General features: G+C 36.8%; 1 long non-coding RNA gene across 1 annotated transcript; it reads right to left on the bottom strand.

Annotated features, from left to right (window-relative positions):
• Positions 1-228: 228 nt before the first annotated feature.
• On the bottom strand, positions 229-16,113 carry LOC110349662 (uncharacterized). Its single transcript, XR_002395804.2, has 4 exons — positions 15,557-16,113; positions 14,817-15,091; positions 5,379-5,463; positions 229-553 (listed from the first exon to the last, which is right to left on the bottom strand). It is a non-coding gene; the product is annotated as an uncharacterized LOC110349662 (long non-coding RNA).
• Between the last annotated feature and the right edge of the window lie 4,951 nt (positions 16,114-21,064).

The raw sequence follows: 21,064 nt of genomic DNA, 5'->3' as shown, positions 1-21,064 counted from the left end.
TACAAAGAAGGAACAAGGCTACACTTTGGTTGAGAATAACTTTCTATATTGTATTATTCCACATTGAAACAAGTATCAGCGGTAAAACCCAACAAGACACACATCAAAACTCTAATATTCAATATCAGAGAGTTTATCTATGTATTTGCCTTAATTTTTTCAGCATCTTGTTGAAAAATTATGATCTGCTTTTCAGATGATCAGAGAAAGAAACAGCTACACGAACACGAACTTTAATTTTTTATTTAGGGATTGTAAAGTTTTATCTTACAGTTCAAATCATTCTCAAAATACAGTTTTCTATGGGCTGGAGGCAAGAAAATGGTCTGCATTACAAATAATCATTCTCAGGTCGGGGATTTAGCTCAGTGGTTCCAGTGCCTGCCTTGCAAGCTCAAGGTCCCGAGTTCAATCCCTGGCACCAAAAAAACACAAAAAACGAATAATCATTCTCGTTCCATGGATATCAGCTCAAACCCTCCAGTCAGCATTTAGGAAAATCTTATGAGTTTGAAGATCCCATCAGATTGGAAGATGTATTGGTTTCCTACATCTGCAATAATAAATTACACAAAATTAATGACTTAAATCAACAGAAATTTATTCTCCCATGTTACTAGAAGTCAGAAGTATTAAATCAAGATTTTTCAAGGACACACTTTTTCCAAAGACAATAGGAAAGTACCATCTTCTGGCTTCTAGTGGCTCCGTGTTTGGGGCTCTCTGACTCCAAATTCTGTCTCCTTCTTGAGCTTATCTTGTCTCTTAGTATTTCTATGTGTGTTCTCCTTTCATTATGAGGACATGTGGCAATTGATTCAGGGACTGCCCTAAGTCTAATTTGATCTCGTCTTGAGAGCTTCAACCTAATTACATCCAAGAAAACCTTTTTCTCACAGGCACACTCACAAGAGGTCAGGATGTACTGTATTCTAGGAACCATCACTCAATCTGCTACAGAAGCTTAGAGCTCAAAATTTAGGTTCTGGAATTAGGTACACTTGAGTGGAAATCTGATCTTCGCTCACCAAGAGAAAGACCCAGATCACTTTTCTCTTCTACAAATGCTGGGGATAGTGTTATAATTTCTGGCCTGAATTTGGTGGAAAATAATGATAGAGAAGTGAGACCCATGGCATAGTGTCCAGTAAAAATGTTTCCTATAATTTCCTTAATATCTAACATCACTGGAGACTGTGAAGCCTCATGCAGATAAGAGCAGTAGGCCAGAAATCAACCAGAAAAAGTTGGAGATGTGTACATCATTGGCCTCTTGCTCTAATTGAGCCAATTTTGTAAGATAAAATCTTCAACCTGAAAGGAAAACAACCATCCAAGCCAATTCATCTGATACTACAAAAGATGAAAAAAATAAAGCAGAGAGAGAAAGAGAGAGGGAGGGAGAGAGAGAGAGAGAAGGAATGTTATAACTACACTGAAAGTTGGGGTACTAAAAAGCTACTCAAGACTTTCTGCTCCCTAATTAGTTTGTAGTTCCACATATTAGACAAATTTTTAGTGATAACTATCCCCATCAATAGAAAGAAAAACTAAAAATAAATGAAAAAATTTTACATTTACATTATTTCGTTCAAACAGGCTCTGTGTAGTAGTTTATTTTATATGTTTGAATATCCAGTTCAAATGATAGTATTGATTGGGGAAGAATAGCACCCTGTTGCACCCTGTTGGTAAGGGAGCATGTTGAAAGTCTCTTATAAAATTGGAGACACTGAGGCCCTACATTGTGATGAGTCTCCTTTGTAGTAGAAGCAGCCTCCCCACTGTAGGGAGAGGGGTCTGTAGACAAAGAAAAAATAAAATAGGAGCCTCATTAGATAATCTAGATAATCCTGACCAGAAGGAGTTAAAAACAAACTTTCCTAGAGAAATTCCCCTGGGAAACAAGTCAAAGAAGAGGGTAGAGAAAGAGAAAACTAGGTAAAGAAAGGCACCAAGTGGCCTTGGGACTTGCACTAAGAGATCAGAAAAAGAGCTGACAGAGCACAAAGAGAAGCCAAGGGCACAAACAATAAGCAGCACCCACCTCCAATAGAATATGGATGAAGCAAAGGGGGGCAGTTAACTAACTTTAAGGCAGTATGTACTCACACCTAAGCACTAACGTGTGTGTGTGTGTTCACTAGAGTCACTATATTATTCTCTCTAGGGTCATTATAGAGTATAATAGAAAGCCACACACACTCTCTACTAACTCTAAGCTAACCGTGAATAAGATACCCTCTTGCCAACCAGCCATCTGCTCCAAGGATAAGGCCTGAAAAGGTAGGTCAAGGAAAAGTAAACAAACAGAGAAAAAGAAGCCGCACGCAGACTACCAGAAAAAAATGATGTTAGACAGAGGTGCCTGGAAGCCAATCCAGTTACGGGAAGTTCTGGGTGGTGGGGAGCAGGGGAGGGTCACTCACCCCCTGTAAAAGCCGTAGAGAACAAAAGGCCAAAGGGTCCTCCATCTTTCCGGAGCCCCTACCCTGATTCTTTCTTATCAGGGTAGCTATCTATCTTCTTTCCTCTGCCTTCCTTTTCCTCTTTACAAATAAAGTGTCTTCTTTTTGTTAAACTTTGTCCCTCTGATTTTTTATTGGGACTGAGTTTACAATCCTGGTGGGCTGCTCAGACAGCAGAGCAGTGGTGCTTGTCTACCATGCGTGACATCTTTAGTTCCTTGACCAAGAGCCAAGACGGCACCACCCACAGCAGAATTGACCTTTCCAATCTAGTGACATCAGCCTCCTTACTCATTGTAAACCTGCCTTTCCTTTCCACCCGAGCAGATTTAACCCTGTATCCTTTAGGATGCTAGTGGTTTTCCCTAGGCAATTGTTCTACAAGACAATGCTGATTCTCCTCTGGCCGTATTTCTGCCATCCCTCTTTGTAGACTCATAACTAGATAGAAGTCACAGCAAGTGCCTAAAATGAGTTATAAAATATGACCCATGAGAAGGTACATTATATTCCAGAAGAACTGCCTGAGTTTTCTACCCTATTTAGACAGAAACCCAGGGAACAGGTGTGGAAACAGGCACTAGGTCTGCAGTGTAAAGGTGGAAGGAAGATAAAACTGAATTAGTCTGAATTTATTGACATGGGCTAAGCAGAGATTCTGCATGTAATGTTACAGCATGGGGATTTGAAAGGACTTTTAACGATTTCTTTTGCATTGGCTGAAATATGAACCAAAACGTGGCCCAAAGCAAGCAGATTAACAATGCAATAATGTCTTTGGTTTAATGTAGAGGAAGGCTTAGGCAAAGGGGAATGTAAGAGTGGATTTGTCATTTGAAACCTATTCATACACACTGGGAAAGTCCTAATGATACAACTTTCACCATTACTATGAGAAATATGTTTATGAGAGGAATACTGTCATTGTTGAAGAGTGACCATAGACCACTCTTCAGGCAGTACAGGTCAGACAGTACAGAGGAAAGTATGGTCACTGAGTTGGGAAATCTAAATATAATGGTGGTAATTGTATCTCAGCACATTAAGGACTAAGTGGCCCCACTCAACTATCAAACACAAAGGGTGCCAATGATGGATGCTAGAGCCAAAGTGGCAATTAGAATAGTCAGATTCACACAGATCTATGAACATGAAGGATGCAGGAGTGGAGATTCCCAACACAACCATAAACATTCATGCAGCCTATACAAACTAAAGACAGACCTTAGAGAATGACAGTGGATGTGGACTATGGTAAAGTTAATAAGGTGACAACTGTATCAGCAGCTTCTGTACCAGATGTGACTTCATTACTTGATGAATTATCAGTTTCTGTGGTATTTGATATGTAGCCACTGACCTGGCAAATAAATTTTTCTAGAGCCCTATTAGTAACATCTACCAGAAGCTGTTTGCTTTCAGCTGGCAAGGGCAGTAATACACTCACTGTTCTACTCTCGGTCATATATTATAAGTTAGTTCTTCAGGGTTCTATAGCACCTTTTCCTCCTATAAATCTCACTGGTTCATTACATTGATGCAATTATGTTGATTTGATCTAGGGACAAAGAAGTGGCACTGCAGTAGATTTAGTAGTTAGAAAATTACATGCCAGTGGGAAGAAAATACATTTTGAAAAATTTAGAGTCCTTCTATATCAGTGAACTCTCCAGTGATCTAATGGTGTGAGGCATATAGAGAAATACCTCCTAAGATGAAGGACAAATTATTGCATCCACTTCTAAGTCTATAACCAAAAAGGAATCATAAAAGCTGTGGGTCCCTTTGGATTAGGAGGTAACATATTCCTAATTTCAGTATATCACTCTAGACTGTTTAAAGATTTCTTCTCAAAACTATTATTTTTCAATAAGTCCCATTATACAAGAAGGTTCCACAATAGGTCCTGGCTGCTGAGCAGGGTGTTCTGCCACCTGGGCAAGCAGATCCAACTACTGCTTAGAGTGGCTGTGAGTGGTGTTGTTACAAGCTGTTGCTGGACCCTATACTTAACTGCAATCTGGGTCTTTATGATTTTGGAGCAAGGCTCTGCCATCATCTGTAGATTTCTACTCACTTTTTGAAAAATACCTCTTTACCTACTATTGGATGTTAGACAGTGAACACTTTATCTTGGATCACCTAGTTATCACAAGATTTGAGCTTTCTATTGTGTACTGGGAGTTATCTGACCCACCAAGGGACACATTTGTATGTGCACATCAAATAGAAGTGATGTATGCATGATCAGTCTGAAGCAAACCCTGAAGGCTCAAGTAATTTACATGAAGACACAACCCAAATGCCCATGCGCCCCATCCCTGAGACCCTGCACTCTCTTAAAACCTCACTGAAGGCCTCATGAAGAGACCTTATAATAAATGAACAATGAGACACAAATGAGTCCTGACTTATGATGGTTATGCACAATAGCAGATATCACAAAATGTGGACAGTGCTACAAACCTTTTCTGGAACAGCCCTGAAGGTCAGTAGTGAGCTTCCTAGTGGGAGGAACATTGAACAGTTTACCTGGTTAGCTCCTTTGTTTGGAAAGATAAATACACAGACTTGTGATTATAATATCAATTGTGAGCCACAGCAGAAAGTTCAAGTAGTTGTAAAAAACCTGCTTTGGAGAAGATGTAAATAAATCTCTTAATGGGAAAAAATAAGAAATTTGTGCATGATGTGAATGCTCACCAAAGTGTGACCTAACAGAGGAGGATTTTAATAATCAAGTACACAAGATATCTCATTCTATAAATACCAGCAGTCTCTTCCCCTGGCCATTCCTGATATTGTCCAGTGAGCTCATGAGCAAAGGGTCTATGGCAACAGGAATAGAGTTTACGGATGGATTCAGCAATAGGGACTTCTAGTAATCAAGGTCAAATTTGCTGTACTTACTGCTGAGTGTCCCTTCTTCCAGCCAAATAAACCAAAATTGAGTCTTCAATATGGCACCATCTCCTTGGGCTGGTGAGGCAGCTACCTGGCAACCATCAACAGGTTCATTACATTGGTGCAATTAAATCATTGAAGGGATAGTATTTTGTTCTTACTGAAAGAGACATTTACTCTGGATACAGATTGGCCTTCCCTACCTGTGTCAAACCACCATTCATGGATTTAAAACCATGGTATTCCACACAGCATTGATTCTGACTAAGAAAGTCACTTTATAGGAAAAGAAATGCATTGACTTTTTTCCCATTGGCTTTCCCATTTTCCCCCACCATCCTCAAACACTTTGCTTGATCAAACTGTGTAATGGCCCTTCAAAGACTCAGTTACAGCACCAGTTCAGAGTTAATACTATTCAGGACTAAGGTGAGATTCTTGCTATGTCTTGACTCATGTTGAAATTTGGTTGTCGTTGTGATGGCATTGGAATATTCAAGAGGTTTTTTACATCATGAAGGCTTCATCATCAATAATGAATTAATAGCATTGATTTGGAATATATATAAAACTACATATATATTATTATATATAATATATATATATATTCCATCTACTGATTTTTAGCCCTGCTGATATTACTAGCTTTCAAGTCATTTTATTTACATCCAATTTCAATATACTTATTTTAACATTTAGTTTCTCTCCCTTCCAGAGTATAGAGTCCACGAAAACTGTAGAGAGCTACTTCCTCACGAGGCACCATTTCTGAGAGTGGACTATTCCACTCTCCACAGCAGAGTGTTCTTGGTCACATAGTGAGTGCCATATAATTAAGAATTTAATGTGTTAATACATTTTAACTCATCCTCACTTGGTAGATATGCAATAAGCTGGACATTTAGAGGAGTTCACTGTTTAAAAATTCACTTTTATATCTTCCATACAGTGTTATGCAAATGATTAATGTTCAACCATGTCTACAGCTTGAAGAGTTTTGGAAGACTATAAGCTAGTAACCTGACTTTTTCCATAGAGGCTTATGGTTAAGCTCATTTTAAATTACCTTGATGGTTCTAAAGCTATTTCTAACATAATTCTAACATTCCAGGTTGGTAAATTGTGTTTCCAGAGAGTTGAAGATGGTATAAAGAACTTGTGTACAAGAACAAATTACAAAACTAATTTGTAGGCTGGATGTAATTTTAAGGCTATGCCAAAAGTCTTTTTAACATCATCCATGTAACTAAGTTTGGGGAAAGGTTACTATATGCCCTGCTGATGGACTTCAGAGGGTACATAATCACTCTCCCAGGGCTTCAAGAACAAATAGCAACATGCTACTAAGCTAGTTGGCACCAAGTCTGTATGCTAGTCTTGGATTTGATTAAATGAAGCAATTATAATAGAACAGCTCAAGGCAGAGCAATCTAGAGAAAAAACCCAGACTACTTCTCAGGCCAGGATACCAAGATATCAAATTTACCTTATCAGTGGACAGTTTAATGAAACAAATTTTGAAAAACAAAAATAAAAAATCAAGTAGTTATCTGAGTAAATAACGTGTATTAGGTTAGGACTGGTGCAACACGGTACCACAAACTGAGTGGTTGGAATAACCAAGATTTACTGTCTCACAGCTTTGAAGCCTGGAATTTCAAGATCAAGGTGTTGGTAAGATTATGCATCCTCTGACGGTGTTGCAGAAGAATCTGTGTCTATTTTCCCCTGTATATGTGTCTCTGTGTTTAAATTTCTCCTTTTTATAAAGACACAGTTTTATTAAGGAAACCACATTTTTATTAAGGGCCCACGCTATATTGGTGTGACTTTATCCTCACTAATTACATCTGTGACATTCTGAGACAGTGGTCTTCCACTTTGAGAGAGTGACAGTTAAGATTTCCATATTATTAGGGGGAACACACAATTTAACCTGTAACCCAGAGGAAAAAACTTTAAAGAAAAGTACCAGCCAGGCAGGACTTTGGCAGAGTGGCACAGCGATTCAAGGTTCTCTCATTTCCTGTACCAACAGCCTATCATACAGGTAGGCTGTACTAACTCGAAGGCTGAAGGTAACTGTGAACTCCGTGTTCTGTGAGGCCTCCATCTCTGTCCTCACTACAGTGGCAGCCAGCTGAGCTAAACTAGGGAGTGCAGGCCAACCAGCTAATGTGAAAACACAGGCCCACAGTCAAGTTCTGCACATATCACCTGGTCAATTTGACTGACATTAAAGAGCTGAGTTTGATGGATGCCGAAAAGCAGTGGGCAAATGAGCCTACTCAGGCAAGCAGCCTGACAATTTTGTGAGGAAAGACATCATTCAATTGCGCTTCTCGCTGCAGCTCCAATTTTCAGGCAGCCCAATACTACATTTTCAACTCTTTGAAGTAAAGCTCTTAGCAAGAAATTGCGTGTTATTTCAAAGTGAAAGAGACACAGTTGTGCCTTCCACCCTGCCTTAAATCAATGTGGCTATTTTCCAATATTAATAAGAAGTTCTATTTCTGCAAAAATAACTTCAAACTCCATTGTCCCTCCTGAGTTCCAAGGGTTTGATGACAAACTTGGCATCAGTTTTATAGATCCAAATCAACATTGAACACAAAAGAAAGCCCAGTGCCCTATGGCAATGCAGGAATAGGTTTATTTTTGGACTGAAACCCCTCAACACAAGCACAGCTGTGCAGGTCTTGTCTAACTTACGGGAGACTGCCTTCATGTCCCAGAGAATATACAAAAGTCAGAAACCAAGCTCAGACGCTATTATTAATATGAAAAAAAAGTTATGCCCACACTTGGTTTTCAAAGATAGTAAATCCACCAACACCTGTAAAATTAAATAAATATTTGGAGTCTGAAGTTAACATATAGGAGAGAGCCAGGAAAAAGTGGAAATTTCAAAATTTCTCTGCCCACTAAAGATTAGCTATACATTAACTATCCAAAAGCCACGCATTTGATTGTGAAACTTTTATCTTATTGATATTATTAAGGACAAACATACAGTCCTGTGAAACTGACTCCATGGTGAGATGGGAATCAGCCATAGTGAGTTTTTAGATATATCTCATTTGATCAAGTCAGTCTCCTACTTAAGCATTTTACTGATACCTTGCTGAGTTCAGGCTGCTTGTCAGAAAGGCTTTAAGAATATAGTCTTCAGTTGACTCTTCAGACTCCTTTCTATACTCCACTTATGTCCACTTCCTTAATCTTCATTCAACAAACAACTGTATCCACACTCCTCCCTGCTGGGGATATTGTGGTACCTCCTCTGGAAGTCTTGTGCTTCTTCAGTCCAGGACTCAATATTACACACACATGTACACACATGCACACACACACACACACACACACACAACCTCTAAAGTGGATCAGATACTCCTTTCATGTGTTTCTCTACAGTCATCCATGTTGCAGCTATTACCACGTATTTCACACATGGAGCTTACAAAAACATCTCCCTCACCAAATATATATACCCTGACAGTGGAATTGAAGAATGCATGTTATTTGGTCAATAGATGTGTAACCAAAAAGAAATATTGAATGACAAAAAGTTGTCACAAGTTTTTGACCATCTCTCAATTAAATGTGGTTTCAAAAAATAACTCCAATAATTAAACCCTATTCATAACAGAATCATGGTCAATATAACATAAGAAAATATCTCTGTTCTAGTCCACATTTTATTAGTGATTCTGCAGGGGATTTTTGCTGAGTTTTGGACATCATATTGTTTAACAACTTTCTCATTTTTCCAAAAATTGCTAACTTCACTTAAGAAATCTTAGGAAAAAATATATTCCAAAGAATTATTTAAAATATGCACTTTCTTAGTATCTGCAAGAGACATTTTTTGATATTTTGTATAAATTTTCCAGCCCTTTCTAAAATTTAATGAGCATCAACATTTAAAAACTATGGTAAAGGGCCAGGAATTTAGCTCAGTGTTTCCGCCACCTGCCTTGCAAGTACAAGGACCTGAGTTCAATCCCCAGTACCAAAAAAATAAAATAAATTAAAATAAAATAGAAACTATGGTAAGAATATGACTTTCTTGTTTTCCTTTGAAAGTACTTTCATCTTGACATAGTATCATGACTGGGATGGACAAGAAGGCAGGAAAAGCCATTTTCTTTGTATATGAAAAGAATTCTATATGATATTTGTATAATAAATTGATTTTTCACTTAAAATATGGTAACAGATTAGGCTATGTCAATGTAATGTTGACATAATGATGAACAGTATTTCCACTTGCTTAAGAAATAACATTTTAAAAGCTAGAGCTTTGTAAAAATCATTCTTTTATCTGGAAGTAATTAAATAAATGGTATTACACATTTTCCCCATTTATTTATAACATTAGAGAAATGATACATCTATAAATTGAATCCTAAAAATGATCCCTCAAGTTCTCTCAAATATGAGATGACTGATTGAATGGTAATTGATCTTAAAATTAATTATTGAGAATAATTTCAAATAAATTATGTTTTACTGTATGCAAGGAATAATATATTAAAGGAAGATAATTTATTTTATGGAGGCTCAAAAATGAACACCTATATATTAACTACTCCAAAATTATGAGAAATATTTAGGTATATTCAACAACAGCCTCAAGATAGGATGTTCATTAGTACACCATTCATAACAGCCCCCCCTTTGAAAACTATCCAAAATCCCCATAACAGTAGAATAAATAATAATTACGTATACTTTACAGTATACATAACAAGTTATCACTATGTGTGACAACATGGATGAGTCGCACAAGCATTAGATTGACCAAAAGAAACAAAGGAAAAAATAAAATCCGATAAAACTACTGTTGGGTGTTGCAAGTGGGGATACACGTCACCCTTGTAGGTGAGTTTTCACTTGAAAGGATAATTGAAAGCTTTTTCTGTTCCTTGATAAAAAAATAGTTAATTTCTGAGAATACATTGAGCTGGACATATGCTAGGTGCATTATTCAGTAAATATGTCTTACATTGAATAAAATTTTGTAAATAGCCTATATGTTCACTGGTTTTCTATACTCAACATTAAAACATCATGTGACCAAATTATAGGAGTTATATTTTAAAGAATTCAAAGTTGAGAACTTGATTCATTAACAGAATTTAAACAATGTGAAATGTTTTAAAAATTATCTAAGATGTTATGAACAAAAATATGGGTTTTGGAGAGAAATAGTAGCAATAAACTCTGGAAACCTTGATGTCTTTCTACTAATTTATACTTAAATTCATATATTTGAATTTAATAGCAACTAATTGTAGAGTTCTTTCAAGTTTGATTGCATACTGCTTTATACATATGTTGGTTTGTCTGTTATAGGAACTCTGGAAGAAATTAAATCTCCTACAGTTTTTAAGCATTTTAATCCATGGATAAAACTACATAGTCATACTATTTTGCTTCCAAAAAGCCTTCCACTTACTCAGTAAAGCAGTACATTTAGCAAGCCACAGGCCACTGCCATTCACATAATCTCTATGCAAACAAGGACACAACAGCCAACTTCTTTATACTTCCAAGACCAACAAAAACAGATATTATTCCTGGAAAGAAATAATTCTGTATCATATAACTGACTCAAAATATTATTTTTCAATTATTGGCATCTTTGTTCTACTGAAGTCACAGATACTTTCAGAAAATACCCAGATAGTAAATATTTAGGCTTTGCAGGCTATACAGTCTTTGTAGGCTATACAGTCTTTGCAAAGATATTCTGCTTTTGTAATATTGAAGCACCCAGATGCAAGATGCAAATAAATGAGTGTAGCTCTGTTTGAATAAAACTTTATTTACAAAAACCTCGAGCGGGTCAAATTTGACCCATAGGTTATAGTTTTTCCACATTTAGTTCTAGGGGACTGAAGAAGTGTTTTGATTTACTTTGTTTTACCCTTTCCTATGTGGTCATCATTTAATGATCATTCTTAATCTGGGATAACCATAGTGGGTGTCCTTAAACTCTTCTCAATATTAAAATTTGAGGAAAACAATGTAGTTATCTAGCATGCATAGACCAACAGAAATTTCAGTCTTCTAGAAGGTTTACGAGAATTTCTCCAAGTTCTTTCTTTTAAAATATTTTTCCAGTCTTTTCCCCTAGATTATTACTATCCACCCTCAAAGCGTAGTTTAAAATTCACATCTTTGTAGAGTCTTTCCTAATTACCCCTGTGTACTTATAATCCACTGTGTCTCCCTTATGTACTTATAACCATCAATAAGCAACTTAGAGTAGTCATACACTAGACTCTAAAACCAGCCTCTGTAGACACAAATAATCAGCTATGAATTTATTACTTCTATGACTTTTGACAAGTTGTTAATCTCTCTGTGCCTGAGTCTTGGTCTTTAAAATGGAGATAGTAGCTGAGCGTGGTGGTGTACACCTGTAATCCCAGCACTGGGGAGGCTGAGTCAGGAGGATCACTGTGAGTTTGAGGCCATCCTGGCTATATAGTGAATTCAAGTCCAGCCTGAACTACAGAGCAAGACTTTGCCTCAAAAAACCTAAAAAACTAAGTAAAAAGTAAAATAAAGAGAGTAATATTACCTCCTGCTGTTATGAAGATTAAATTATTAAATGCACATAAAGCACTTTTAACAATACCTGAATATAAAGTTATACGTTATTTATTATTAGTGATAGGGAAGTCAATAAATAAGTGAATGGTCATCCATTCACTTACTAAAAATTAAAAAAAGGAAATAATTTTGTCATTTGTCTTCAATTATAAACTTCATAAATGTAGAAACTTTTCATAGTTTTCTATTGCTGACTAAGAATAGAAATTGCACAAATTAGTGACTTATAATCATATTCGTCCATTAACTTATACTTCGGAAGGTTCACTGAGATCTATGCTCAAGGTTTCACATGAAAAACATCAGCTCTTGGCTGAACTGGGGCTCTTGCCTGGGTGCTCAACTCAAGAAACAATTCAATTCCAAACTCATTTGTCTTCTTCCTGTTATTAAAATAATTTGTTCCCATGGGTTATAGGACTGAGGTCTTTTCCTTGCTGATTTACAGCTAGGGCCACTCTTAGCTCCATATGACCATGTAGATTCTAGGTACTGTAGCTGCTTTCATCTTCAAGCCAACAATGATACATGAATATAAAATTTTTGTATCGCAAATGTATAATAATTTTTAAAAATGTAAAGCAATATTTTTCATAGATTTATTGGGTCCCTTTGGTAAAGTATCATTCAAATCCAGTGTTTACTTCTTGAGTTTCTGTCTGAATGATCTGTCCATTGTTGAAAACAGGGTATAGAATCACCTACTATTATTTTGCTGCTATCTCTTCAGTTCTGTTGATGTTTGCTTTATGTATTTAATGCTCCAATGTTAATGAATATACATTCACAATAATTAATTGTATAACAAATTGATCCTTTATCATCATATAATTACATTATTTTTCTCTTGTCACAGATTTTAACTATTTTTTCTGATGTAATTATAGGCATTCCTAGTCTCTTTCCACTCCCGTTTGTGTGGAATACATACTCTTTCCGTCCTTTCAGTCTGTACGTGCCCTTAAAGGCTAAAGTAGGCTGTGAATAGTTCATTTTTATGGCTCCAAAAAATCACTGCAGACTGAGTAATTTATAAACAATAGACATTTTTCATAGTTTTTGAGGCTCAGAAGTCCAAGATAAAGATGCTTCCAGGACTGGTCAGGGCAGAGCTACACTTCCAAGAGGGTGCCCTATTGCTGCATCCTCCAGCAATGCTGTGTCCTTACTTGGCAGGTGTATTAAGACTAAGAATGTACTGCCTTCAACCTTGAACTTTTTTGCAAAGGTACTAACCTCATTCACATGGGTAGAGTCCCTGTGACTTAATTACTTTCCAAAGGCAGTGTCTCTTTAATAGTGTTGCAGGAACACCCTCATCCAAACCACAGCAGCTGCATATTGTTGAAAATTTTTAATCTATTCATCCATTTTGCATATTTTGATTGAAGAATATAATCCATGTACATTAGAGTAATTATTAATAGGGAAAATTATCATTATTTCTTAATGACTGGCTGACTGTTTGTCGTTCCTTTGCTCTTTTGTCCCACCTTGTTGCTTTCCTCTATGGGGTGTTGAATTTTTAGAATGGTATTTTTTGATATCTTTCTCTTTTTTATCTACTAGAGATATTTTTTCCTTTGTGATTACCATCTGGGTTTATATGAAACACCTTACAGCATTCTATTTTAAGATCAAAATAATTCCAATTAAATTCAGATCAAAAGCCCTACACTTTTACCGCTTTCCCTCCACACTTTACGCTACCAGTTTTACAATTTACCTCTTTTATGAATTTTGTGTATTCATCAATAATTTTATGGCATGTTGGTTAACTTTTGTATTAGTTTGTTTCAATTACTTTTTGCTGAAAGTATTCTGGAGTTATATCACACTTTTGCTTTGCTTTAGCAACTACAAGCTGATAGCAATAACAGATCTACCTTTAAAGATTGAACATATTTCCACTGTTAGAGTCATTGATTTTCTGAACATTGTTTCTTCCTACACAGGATTGGGATGCTGAGCACAAAACAATTTCAATGAAGCTTTTTCTTTCCAAATAATTGATACTGGGTTGTTGTCTTGTCACTGACTTCATTTTCAATTGTCCAATATATATCTGTTTCAAATTAATCATGTATGTTTGAAATACCAAAGAGTGTGCTCCCTAAAATTATCTTGGGAATATCAAAGCAAATAAATTTGAATTCTGACAAAACATAAAAGAGATTAATGAAGTAGTGTTGTGGAAGAGAATTATAATTCCCCATCCCTTTGACCAGGTCTTGATTTTTATTTTAATGTTTGAATAAAACACTACATAAGATATACAGTGTCTCACTCTCAGACAAAAACTTTCATACCAACATGTGAGTCACTTCATTGCTCTCTTTTCTCACTGCTAAAAGACTGGCAATCTTCCAGATAAAAACTGCTCCATTAGTGTGGATATCAGAGTAAACATGGGATGCAGCAAATAGTTTGAGATGCAGTGTTGCCAAGAATGAGAAATGATCCTCTAACTCTGTTTGTTACTACAGCACAACTTTACATATACTGACATTCAATACATGTAATTATATATGTAATTACAGTGATTTCTTATTGAACAACAATAAGCTCAAGACACTTGTAAATAAAGAAATAAAGGTAACATCTGTCCTACTAGAGCTTACTCACTGTAGTGTAAAGGATGAAAAGGCTTAATAACTAGAAGATTAGATTACCTTCACATTTCCTTCCAACTATACTCCCATCCCTTGAATTCTAAATTTGTCTGGTTTTGTATAAAAAAGCAACAAGGATGAATAATGTGAGACTGTGAGAACCTTGGAGGCTGAGAAGGTTCACAAAACTAATAAATAAGGCAGTTACCTTTTCTTCTGTCAATAAAAATTCATCCTGGGAACATGGATGCAAACAGGAGCAGATTCTACATCCAGTTGCAATGCAGAAGCCATGCAGAATTGTCAGAAATGATTCTTCCCTTCTCTTTCAGCATCCATGGGGAAAACCAAAATCTACTCTGCAGCCAACTTTCAGCTTTGAATGGCGAGATGGTTCCTAGCAATCCTTGCTGCTTTCTTTGCCAGCCAGAACTGCTCTCCAGAGCTATCCAGCACTACTGTACATCACCGGGTATGGGAGACCTGGTCAGGGAACACCATGGAAACAAAAGGACTGCATTATTATTTGACTGTGGCCTGCCTCTGGTTTTCCAAGGACTCTCAGTATGGAAATGAAGCAATTGAAGCCAGCATGCATTGGGTCTGATGACTGTCCCCTTCTCCCCTAACAGGAGCAGGCAGCATTTTATGGGACTCATAAAAGGGTTTATGAGGCTTTGATGGGAAGTTGGCAGCCCCGGCTGATGAAAAGCAGCTCTTCTCTGCACCTTCATGAAGGGTTTACGGCTACACAGAGCCAAGGCAGAGGGGGGTGAATGGAGTCAAAGGAATGGGCCCTGGTAAGGAAGGGAAAGGGAACAACTTAATAGTCACATGTCACATAAGAACATTTGAAGGCATCAGCATACTGCAGAGATCTTGAACTGACATTCTGCATAGTCTGAGACTCCTTAATCCACTCAGTCTACCTGCAAATGTCAGCTTTACCTAGTAACTACTCCATCTTCCTCCCATTCCATATTAGGACACCTCCAGCCTGGTAACTGAGATGATGAGCTTTGAAGACAGGCAACCCGGCTTTCAACTCTCCTCTATGACATTATCTGTACAACGATAACCATCATGAAATTAGGGAACATTCAGTGGAAGATGTGATTTTTGAGACTAGTTTTATGCCATGATAGGCAAGTCAAATAACCTACCAGATTCTAAGTTACCTTATTGACAACACAGTGGGAGTAGGATTGTGATGTAGAAATAAATTCAGATATTATATGCGAACATGACATGTACATTTTAAGAGAGAATACAAATTTTAAAGGGATCATGCAACTCTTCAAAATAGGTCCTTAAATAATAATGATGAAATAGTCAAACATTTATGTATCATGTAAAATGTGTCATATCCTATTCTAAGCACTTTAAATTTATTAATGCATAAGCTTCACTATACTGCTCTGAGATACCTACTTTATTATCTTCAGTCAAGAGAATGCAGGAAACTATGGCACAGATAGGTGAACGAACTCATCTAAGGCAGAGCAAAAAATAAAACTCAGGCAATCTGCCTTTTTTACCCTGACTATATTCAATTTCTGTGATTTCTATAAATATTTGCAAATTTAGATATAAATTTTCAAATTGTCAGACACGCAGATTTTTTTCTTAGTGAACCAGATGGTTGGTTCCACGCATGTGATAAGTGTAGCTATAGCTGATTTCCACACAGAAAAAAAAATGTGTGGTTTATCAAGTTGATGTATATTTCCCTTATTCATTCCACAAGAATTGACTGAATGTTTACTATGTGGTAGGTACCACCATAGATGTTGACAAAGAAACATTAGTAAAATTTTCAAAACCTTCATTGAGTTTTCTGCATCTGCTACTTACAGCTCATTTCGTCATTTCTTCATGCTGTACTCAACCTGGCTTTCATTATAGTCAACTAATTAACCACATTCTCAAAAGGTCACATTCTTGTCACTTACTACAATGTCTGCAGAAGCACACATACACACACACACATGCGTGTTCTCATCATATGAACTGTATTCAAAGTCTTCGTTTACCACTTGTTTAAAATTCTTCCCCACTTGGCTCAGTAACAATGTTTTCCTCCTAAGAAATGGTTTTCATTGACTCATTTTCCTCCCCAAGTCTTTTTTCATGAACATTCGGTGACTTCCCAGTGCTTCTTCTAATCTCTGCTCAGTGCTTTCAAGATCAGTTCTTATGATTTGTCTCTAGTTTTACCCCTCACTACTTGCTTCATGCATGAAAGCCTCCAAGAAAATTTATTCCTCTACCTTCATTATTTGTCCTGACTCTATATATTTGTTGGCTTTGTTCTCGGAGTAAACTCTCCTCTATATGAGTCTCTTCTCTCTTCAGGTTGAGTACCATATAGAAGGAACTTTCTCCTTTCCTTCACTCAGTGGTAATTTACTGCACCCCCTCATGCCTCTGTCAGTACACTTACTGTATTGCTCCACAGTTCATTCTATGTTTGCCTATCAGTCTCGGGTGAGCTGTAAATATCTTAATGGCATGGATGAGGCCCTCATCATTTTGTTCTTTCCCCATGCTAGCAGAGTCGTAGTCATGGTAAAGATTCACTAAGCATTTACTGGGTGGGTGGCTGGATCGATCCCCCAGTGACCATTGGCTCACAGTCTTCCTACTAAAGCATATGATTTATGACATTTAGTACAACAATGGACTAGATATTCTTATTGGCAATGTCTCTTCTGAAAACATTTTCTGTTATAAAATAATCTTAATGCCTATAATTAGCAAAATTACAAGAAAAAAAGCTTTGGAAAGAAAAAAAAGACTGTTGCTGACAACATTGGGTTGAAACTCTGAGATTCTGCATACTGTATGCCAACCACATCCATGAACAGCTCCAGTGCCTCTGGTTAAATGTGAAGGGAACTTAAATGGAGAAACCCTCAGTATCACCCTGTCTCTGGACTCTTGCAGGTCTATGCTGCTCCTTTCAGTGGATAGTATGGGCCCAAAATATTGCATTCTTCAAGCAAGGAGAAATTAAGAAATTCCAAAACACATCATATATAACACCATCCTTTGCCAAGGTTTTTGGGCATAAAGCAGAGTTTGTACTTGTCAAGGGACTGTTTTATAGGAAATTTTGAAAAGGATATTTACGAAAGAAGGAAATGCCAATCACCAACCGTCCCTGCCAAGTCTAAAGCTCTAGAATTGTAAGACCATGAATTATGAGCACATATATACATATGTATTTGTTTATATATGTTTAATGTGTGAATAAACACATATGTATTTTATCTATGTGCATATATGATGTGTGCAAACCTTGGAGGGTTGAAGGGAAAATAGAATAATAATGAGGATGAAGAGATGGTAGAAAGGGGACTAACTCCATTCAATTGACATAAAACGGTTTATCTATTTATGAGCTGAAAAGAAAAAGAAGTGGACTCTGAAGATATTTATCAATACTCTGCAGGTGAAGCCACCACTCTGTGGTTGTCAATAAGGAATACAGAGAAAAGGTGTAATAAATTAACAGTGAAAGCTTCCCATCCATAGACATGATTACATTTTCTAGCCCTAAATTCTGCCTAAATTGAACAGAAATAAAATAAAAAGAAATTAAAGTAAAATGCACTTTCCTTTGTTTTTCATATTGGCATGTTCTGGGAAGAAAATATTCGTGTGAGACTTTGGGGAGGCTTCTCTTCATCCTCACTCATTTGTCAGGTCAACGTGAAGAAAGGAGAAATTAGCGAGACAGGCGGTCCAGTTTATCAAATTTTGAGCATAAGTATCTCTTGGTTTGAATAACAGCAAAGCCAAAAGAACAACTCCAACTATGATCAAAAGCAAAGCATGGGTATTTTGAGTAAGAATGCATTCATCTAATTTTTCCAGGAGAAAACAAACCCTTGATTTGCTTGGATTTACAGCAGGCCTGTGCATCCCACTGCTCGAGGAGCTGATAATGCCACCCCATGAACTTGTAACATTACGTGATTTACGTGGCCTTGTTCGTGACTTTATTGTCCAAGGTTTGAGCAGGAGTTGTAGGTGACACCAGAGCCCTGTGGAGGAGAGGGTACAGTGTGGTGCTGACTCTGCCTTCCCCCTGTGCCTCCACAGTCAGCTTGCTGCCCTTTTATAAAATGGTATACAATTTTTAAACAGGAAGTTTTGCCGCTCACATACATTAAATGTATATTTTATATGTGGCCCAAGATAATTGGCTACATTTGGGTGATTTGTTTTCTCTCTTTACTCAAAGTGGCCCAAGGTAAGCCAAAAGGTTGCTGTACAATAATGGGTGGAGAAGGGAGTGGGGAGAATCCTTCAGTTACATCCTATGCACTGTACAAATGTCACTTCACACATCTCTCAAAATAATACTCCAATGCACACTGCTGTCCTCTGTTTTACACATGAGGTTACCATAGGCTGAATATTCTAAGTAGCCAGCCTAAGGCTGTCCAGTTAATTAATACAAATATTACAAGCCCTATGGGTCTGTCCCAAAACCATGGGCTTTGTAACACTCACCCTTTATTTCCTCTGTTACAGTACATTTCAGTTTACATATACTCTATTTTGTTAATCTAATTATTTTTTACATTACATTAAGTAAGAGATAAGAAAATCAACAGAGTTTAACTATAACAGCATAGATAAGCAAATGGAGCCTCAGAAAATTTAAATTGTTTGCCCAAAACTCACTTGTTCAGTGAGGCTCTTGACATATATTCAGCCTATATACATTCTACATATATTCTAAAGCCAGCTCTTCCTGTAGTTCTGTGTTTCACCAAACTCAGTACTAAGATAAAATGTTGCATATGTCTTTATTCTTTAACATATTACCCCATTTAAAAACAATAGATTAGAATTTTGCACACACAAACATAATATAGTATAGAATTGCTTTAATATATATTGTATACTGAAATGTGTGATTTTTCATTAGCACAACGAATCCCAATCAAATTACTCTAATGTAGAAAGGCTGAATAAAGAATAACAGAAACTCCTCCAGCCAAGGCAAATTACATAAACACAAAACACACTAATAGCTCTACTCTGTAATAGTAATAGAGGCTTGAGCGCCTTTGCTGATTGAACTGAAACAGCATTTTAATGAAATAACCTTCATTTGACATTTTGCTAACAACTATTTCACAGAATCATGTTTCGTTATAAAATGAGAGCCAATCTTAGCAGTGATTACAACGCTAGTTATTATAAGAATGTTTCTTATTTTATTCTCCCAATCAATACCTTCCAAATCCTATTCTATTGTTTATTTTTCTGCTTATAATTTGAAAGAGGAGTGGAGGGGCCCTAGGAATTTCCTGAAAGACATCATATTGAGAAATAGTATTGCTTTACAATCTCCAAAGTGTAGCCAAATACATTAGTACTTTTTTTACTTTAAAGCAACCATTTAAAGATAAGTGTTATTTTTCCATAAATGAGAGAATAAATTGAAGTCAACTGTGCTTACTGGCTTTCCTGAGATTGCATACTGGTCTGGACAAAATGACAATTGCAACCCAAATCTAGTCATTACTTCACATCTTTACACTGGAACTTAATTTGATTTGTCTTGGATCATCTAAAAGATATTAAGAAGTTTCATGAATATCAGGTTTGTCACTGTCTCCTAGATGATTATTTAGAACTCAATCCATCTTTGTATCTAATTTTAAAATCAATCGATTTTCTCAATTTCTGCTCATTAGAGCTTGAAGAAGCCATAGGGAACACTCACTTAGCAAATAGCATTTTGTCATATTATGAGTAGAGATAATACTGGCTCCTAAAGTTACAAAGATGAATAAGACATAATTCATGATCCCAAATAACTTGCTACAATGCTAATTATTTGCATATGAAAATGAAGCTAAATAGCAAAATTTCCAGGGCAGAAGTGTGTGAAAAGTAGGACTAGACCATAAAGAAAGAATATGCAGGAAAGGGAAGGATTCAGAGGAAGTAATATTTCAGTTATTGGATCGACAGTCAACAAATACAATGAAGGACAAGGTGGGAAAGAAAGTGACTAAGATACTAATCAAGGCTGCACTAGCGAGTGTTCTAGGTTCTAGAACCATATAATAATCAAGACAAAAAAACCCAAATCTCTTGCTGAATCATGTTTCCATTCACTGATTATCAACAGCTGTGCTGTAGCTTCTAGCGCTGGGTTCTGAAAGTCCCTGCCCCTGTGACGTTCACCTCTCAACCCAAGGATTATGTTTGTGCACCGGTTCTCTCAGCATTACTGTGTGTGTCTAGACCACACTGGGTCTGCTGGCTCTGAGGGGCCACTAAGCCCATCTGAATGTCTTCTTCAGTCATGTGTCATAATATACAGATGCCTTGCTAAATGCAGTATTGGAATTTTTCCAGGCTATACAGTGAGGAGATGTCTTGTCCTTCAATTCTCCTTTCCCATCTGACCCTTAACCCCCCCAAAAA

The sequence above is a fragment of the Heterocephalus glaber genome, unplaced genomic scaffold (genome assembly GCF_053883595.1).
Source record: "Heterocephalus glaber isolate CG9 unplaced genomic scaffold, H.glaber_assembly_v1.0 deba00001509, whole genome shotgun sequence".
Taxonomy (NCBI): Eukaryota; Metazoa; Chordata; class Mammalia; order Rodentia; family Bathyergidae; genus Heterocephalus; species Heterocephalus glaber.
Note: the sequence above shows the minus strand (reverse complement) of the source record. Positions and strands in the feature narration are given on the sequence as shown.